A 7,182-nucleotide genomic window follows, 5' to 3' on the forward strand; every position below is an offset into this window, starting at 1 on the left:
TTATCCGGTTTAAGAATATAACTGGCCCATCTTGGATGCAGTGAATACCTTGGGCGCACGAATAAAGTAGCATAGTCATATACTTATAGACTATCCAACCTTTCTTAACACCTTAGTGTATCACCCAAGTGAGTGGTTATGATTGTGTTTCGAGTCCCTTTCTTTCAGTGGTTTGGTAAAATCTAAGGGGTTGTATACAAATTAGAACATCTGATAGTTCTCAGTCATCCTTAAAGATTTATAAGCATAGTTTGTATTGTAGTGCGTAAAATTCTCATTTATGACTTAAACCAGCCCTTACTTAAATCTACCCAATAAATCCCTTAGCTATCCACCATGTACTATACTTATAGTGGTTCCATAGCTTCTAACCTTGACCATGCTCAAGTGATCCTATAGTACATCAACAATGTACTCTACTGTTGCAACAGTATTTCCTCGAGTCTTATACTCTTGACCAATGTCTTGATCTGGTCCTACGGTAATTCCCCATGTACTTTATAGTATTTCCAATGGTTTCATACCTTGACCAATGTATAAACACAGATGATTAATTAACTTATAATTGTCGACTTTATAAAAGGTTTTAATCACGTTTATTGGTGGAAGGACGATAATAATGAGGTTTAATATCATAGACAGAAAGCGAGTACGAAACGATAATCATCCCTAACTAACATTATTAAATCATGGCAAACAATCAAGCAATTACTCACACATCATGGCAACAAGCATTTCTAATATTAATAAATTACAAACATCGAGTAAGAATATTATAATAAATTAATAAAAGAAAGGATAGATGTTACTGAATAATGTCTGCAGAATAACACATGTATTTCTTCATAATATCCATAGCGTTACAATGCTTGATAGCTTCTACTACTAACTACATACTAATTTCATATTGATCACTAGAGAGCGACAATAGAGAGATAATTACATTTGCTAATCTCTGTACTTTTCTCTCTCTAGAATGTAGAGAAAGAAAATAGAGAGAGAACTAATCTCCTATGGATCACTAGAGAGCGACTATAGAGAGATATTTGAGAGAAAAGTGAAGAATTGGTGTGTTGAAATGGTGGGATGAAGCCCCCATTTATAGGAAATGCTTGGTGGAAAAATTGTAATTAAATTACTGAAAAACCCCTGGCAGGCCGTTTGGCAGGCCGTTTGGCAGGCCGTTTGGCAAGCCGTTTGGCAAGGGATTTGGCAAGCCGTTTGCCAAGGTCATTTTTGATGTTCGTTTGCCAAGGCAAGCCATTTTTGGTGCCCATTTGCTGGCAGGCCTTTTTTTATTAATGCAAGCCGTTTGGCAAGCCTTTTGGCAAGGGGTTTGCTGGATCGTATCTTGTCTTTCACCGTTTTCGCTCTAGAATCTTCGTTTTAGCTCCGTTTTTGACGATTCTTGCGCCCATGTGTTCGTAATTGAATATCCTACAACATTATATTAAGTAATTAAACTTTTATATAAATTATAAAATAAGTTATTCAAACGCGAGTTAATCATCTTAGGCGATTTTGCTCGTTTTTCCTCGTTTTTCAACCGTTTTTAGTGATTCATGAAACATAGCCTTTGTAATGACATAATCTACCAAATGAAGCAAATAAATGCTTATTTAGATAATAAAGTCAATTAATTTATCATAAATGAGGCTAATATCGGGGGTAAAACAGTGACTATTTAGCCGATATCAAATATCCCACACTTAGACTTTGCTTGTCCTCAAGCAAACCTTTCTTTTATTTTGAGTTCAAGGATGCTTCTAAGGTTTCCATTCTATTATTCAAGTGGCTTGTTATTTATTATAAGAGCAAGATCAGACAAACCCTCTTCTAAAAGGGGTAGAAACTATCTCTGCAAGCATGAGGGGAGGTTACATGACATTGGCTTCCTTACATGGGTCACTCAAATCACTCAAGTGTTTGGAGTTCCCTATCAATCTATGAAATTAATTCGCTCATAGCCTGTCATGTTGCAAGTATTGTCATAGGCTTGACCAAGAATCAAATCTCCACCAGTTAGATAAGGACGGCACTGATCTTCTCCCTAAGCATTCTTTCAAGATGAAGAGCGGGTTTAAAGACTGGTTTGCGGAAAAAGTAAAGGTTTTGATATGGCGAAAAGGGTGATTTTGAATCATTTAAATTTAGAGAGATTCGATAGATTTCGGTTTCAATGAGGATATACTTTTTCTAGGAAAGATGGTACTCTATTTTTGTTGAAGAGTTCCATTAGAGGGTGCTGATTTTCAGCGAAGACTTTGCTTCTTTTCTGCAATCCTCCTGGGTCACAATCTTCATTTTCTTGAGGGATTTATGCATTTATTTTAAGAATTTTCTCTTCTTTATTTTTAAGGCTTTGCTCAACAATCTTTTTTTCGGCATATCCCATCTTCATAACTTTGTCTATTTCTTCTTGTGCCAGAGGGAAAGGTATTTCACCAGAAATAGCTCTTTTTGACCTATCAAAAACAGTCTGGAATTTCGGAATTTTTCGACAAGTGTTTAAGTAAACTTGGTTAATCTATCTCTTTGAATTTCTAAATTTTGTAAATGAGAAAGAAAAGAGGGTGGAAAGGGTAACGTATTTGAAAGTGAATTTTGGGGTGAGTATTTTCAGATTCATCAACTCTTTGACGTGAGTTGGTCAGTTTAAATGTGTGGAGTTAAAACGAAAACGGATGGTTTTTTTTTTCTCTATTCAGAATGACTTCAGAAGGAGTATCGCACCTACACCACGTATGGCGCTTACTAACCATTAGCCTTGAAATGTATGTCGAGGTCAAGTTGTAACTCTAAATACTAACATCGGCACTCTCAACGTTCAAGATAGTGAAGCATTAAAAATGAATTCTTATTGGACCATTTTTGGGATGCCTCACAGCAATTATATTGGGTCGATAATGCCTAGTCATGCAATGCTCTTTTAGAGAATCGGTTCATCCTTAAGAAGATTTGTGTCCTCATTTGTCTTAATTTTAGAACAAACACGCTTAATTTTCGAAAGTACTTTTTCAGAAAGTATCATTTAGTCAAAATTTTTGAAAAACTTACGTTGAGGACAAAGAATCTAAATAGTAAGTATACTCGAAAAGCTTAGTAAAATTTTAAGTTAAGAACATTTTTCGAGCATCCCATAGCTAATTATGGTGTACTATACCGCTATCTCACACTTAGAGGAACATTGTCCCTAATGTTCATTCTTAGATTTTAGGGAGCTAAAAATCCACACTAAGAGTTTGAACATGTCAGAAAATGTATCTAAGCTCAATATTGGGTTGGACTCCCACACTTGGTGATAAGCTTAGGTTATGGTATAGTTTCAGGATATAACGAACCAAAATAAATAAACGAAGAGAAAGAAACGAGTTACTCCCCTTGGGTGCGGTTGTGAGCTGAGGATCTGAAGGTAGACTGAGTCAGAACCATCTTCCTCTGGATTCGAATCGGTCTTCTTGAAGTGTACTCGAGCTCATTATGGCGTTCTCATCCTCCATACAACATCCATCAATACTTGAAATGAAATAATCAACGATTTTCCTTTTCGTTTCATCATTATTCAAAGAGTCTCTACCACAGGAGTCAATAACTGTCTATTACTTGTAAAAATGGAAAAGATCAAACCTAGATGTGTGATTAAGCTTTAGGCCATAGACTCACTGATTTGCGTTTTGATGAAAAAGTTATTTGAAACTTGAGGGTTTCAAAATTAGGTTTTTGAAAATTCAACAAATCAGTGTATGACTAAAAAGCTTAATCCCACAATTTAATTTAATTTTAAGACTTGAAAAATGATGTAAATATTGCAATTAAGTTCATAACAAGTAAGAAACTTTGAAAATCTCATTTTAAGTTTCACTTTCTCATTTATTTAATTAACCTAATTATCCTAATCTAAATACTACTAAAGCTATAGAAAAAAATAAACACACGGGTTCCATCCCGAGAAGCGCTTGTTTTTGTTCGAGTCACGAGCCTGACTCTAGCCTTATTTCTCAGGAAATCTAGGCGGCTCCCTTGCATCCATCAGTAGATATAAGAGAAAATATTGGAACATACCTATGAGATTGAAGTGGACATAGAATAAGGTATGTCCAATGAAAGGAGAAGGTGGTTTGAAGTGAATGCTTTATTTAACTTGAGGTATAACAAAGCTATCAACTTCTTTTACCTCCTTGATTTGTGTGGGTTGGTCAAAGGGGTCCTCATCACTCCATGATGTGTATGTCATTATGTATTTGAGTGATGGTTTATAGGGTATCCCTGACGCAAAACCCGTCTTTCTTCTAAGTGACTTCTGGTTGGTGGTAATGTTGTACTTTAAGGATGGAGGTGGGCCGATGTCCATTGACGTCTCCAATACGGTAACAACATTAGCAACTACTTTAATGCTAGAATCCTCCATCTCCTTCTTCACATCTGGGCTCTCTATTTCAATTTCTTCATCCACCTCCTCGTCACTCTGGTCAGGAGATTCAAGTATAATTGGTTCAGAGAGTTCTTCTAGAACGAAGTCCTTTCTAGTCATTATAAGATCAAAATAAGGTGGGAGTGAAGATTGGGTTTGTGTGGAGTGGTTATTCTTCTTGTCTTTTAATTCTATCTTCTTCTCTTCATTCTCGGAATAAGAGGTGACTTTTCTAGTGGAGATGGTATTTAGTTCGGCGTTCCCATCAGAAGGACATACATACCCGTCGATCGTGAAAGTGACTTCTTCTCCACGGACTCTCAAGGTGATAGTCCGTGAATAAACGTCAACGATCGCTTTGGCTATATTCATGAAAGGCCTTCCTAAGATGATAGGGGTTTTCATGTCTTCTTTATAGTCCATAACCACAAAGTCAGTCGGAAAGAGGAATTTATCGACCTTAACCATGACGTTCTCAGCTATTCCCTTAGGATATCTAGTGGATTGGTCAGCTAGCTGGATGCTAATTTTGGTAGGGTTAAGGTTTCCAATTTCGAGTTTCTGGACCAGTGAGTAGGGCATGAGATTGATTTTGGCACCAAGGTCAGCGAGAGAATAGATAGTGCCAGATTGGTAGATAGAACAAGGAAGGGTAAATCATCTGGTGTCCCCTAGTTTTTCAGGAAGAGTATTTAAGAGAATGGCTGAACAATCCGCGTTCAGTGGGATATTGGGTACTTCAGGTACCTTATCCTTGGTTGATAGAAGTTACCTAAAATACTTCTTACTATGAGGATTTTTAGACATAGTGTCGAAAAATTTTCCGTCAAGCTTGAAAAATTTCATCTTGTTGTGTCTTTGCTTGAGACGGCCCAAAAATGGAATGGGTGCTTTCCCAGTAGGTTTAGCTGATGACTCAATGACTACTACCGAACAGTTATTAGTTAGTTTCTTCTATTTAGAAGAAACTAAAGGTTGGCTATGTGCCACCTTTGAGTCATTTTTAGGACAACCTAGAGAATCGAGACGTTGATTTAGCTGGCTTATTTGATTTTCAAGACTACTCAAATGATTAGTTATGACTAAGTCAGCTGCGTCTTGTCTTGCTGTAATCATGTTGATGATTATCAGTAGGATATCGTCTAGACTTGTCTCTGGTGGGGTAGTGGGTTTAGTGGGTGGGTTGTGTGGATGAGCTAGGATCTTATCAGAGTAGACAACAGAGTCCTCACATTCAGGATGTGGGTCAGTAGAATTTTGGAATAATTGCACTTGAGACACCTGTTGCGGGAGTTTCTTTAGCTCTCCGACTTCTTTGGTGAGGTTTTCTATTTGTTCCAAGAGAAATTTGATGGTTTTATTTTCGATGGGCGGAAAGCGGTGTTGCTGATGAAATGTGCTCTTCCGTGTTCCAATCGTGATGGTGCATAGTCATCTGTCACGACCCTACTTTTTCCGTTATCTTTTACCGTTAATTATTTAACGACCGTTAACTGTTATTCATGCCACATCATTTCTATGACCTATATTATTATTTTAATAATAATATATTAATGATTATGTGTTAAATGAATATTTGTATTCATATTTTAAATTGTACGTTTATACGAATCGCGGATTTCTATCCGACGAATCTTTTCGGTTTTCAGACCAACGGTCGAGCTTTTGGGATTTTCAAGTCCTATTTATTTTAAATATTATATTTTAATGTAATATATTTATATATGGTATTTATATATATTTTAAGTCGCGTAGTTAATATCTTTCCGAATAATTAATCGCGTAATCGTGTTTTCGCGTTTCGGGTTTCGTTCGGGCATTCGGGCCACAAGGAAATCACCACATTACAATTTTGGGCCATGGTGCCCACCCCCTTGTACCATTTAGCTGAACACTCCCAAGGGGAGGGAGCGTTGGCTCTTTTGTTTCCTTTTTCCATTTATTTCCTTATTTATTTCTTTATTTTAATTTCTTTCCCTAAACCTAATTCACAAGTTTTCTCTCTCCTCCCTTCTTCTCTTTTTGGGCGACAACACCACCACCACCATCATCAACATCCTTCATCAATTTTAGAGCTTAGATCATCAATCAATTAGCATCAACGTGTTCCTCTCGATCTCCTCTACGCGATTATACTACTTGTTTCTCGATTGGGGTATAAACCCTAACCCTAGAATTTTTAATTTTTCATTACTTTTCTATTTTTGATGCTTATTTTGATAGTATGTTAGTTACATGTTGTTGTTATGATGATTGTACGCGTAGAATTGCTCAAATACATATGTTTTCGGTTTGATTTAATTGGGACAGCAGCTTTTTCGTTCTTTTCTGATATTTTAACTGATATAAAAGTGAAATTAAAGTATCTAGATGAGTTCCTCTCATCAAGACATTAATTTTAGACTCCGGATTCATGTCGTTTCGATTCTCGAAGCCCTAGTTATGAGTAAAGTGGTGTTTAATTGGAATTAAAATATAAAAACGAATTGAACCAGGTTTGGTCCGACTTTGTGATCACTTTTAGAGTCTTTAGGGTGTATTAGTGTGTTAGGATTGATGATGGGATGAACATTCATGTTCGGGTCATCGAAATCCGAGCCACGGATCACCAGGTATGACTAAAACACGTTTTTGAACGGATTAAAGATCCAAACTGATTAAGGGATGTAAGTCAAGACTTGCATGCTATTCTTGGGGTGTTCTTGAGCACACTAATATGTCGGGTGGGTCGGTTAGGTGAAGATATATATAAGACTCGCCGAAAACTGATT

The sequence above is a fragment of the Rutidosis leptorrhynchoides genome, chromosome 1 (genome assembly GCF_046630445.1).
Source record: "Rutidosis leptorrhynchoides isolate AG116_Rl617_1_P2 chromosome 1, CSIRO_AGI_Rlap_v1, whole genome shotgun sequence".
Taxonomy (NCBI): Eukaryota; Viridiplantae; Streptophyta; class Magnoliopsida; order Asterales; family Asteraceae; genus Rutidosis; species Rutidosis leptorrhynchoides.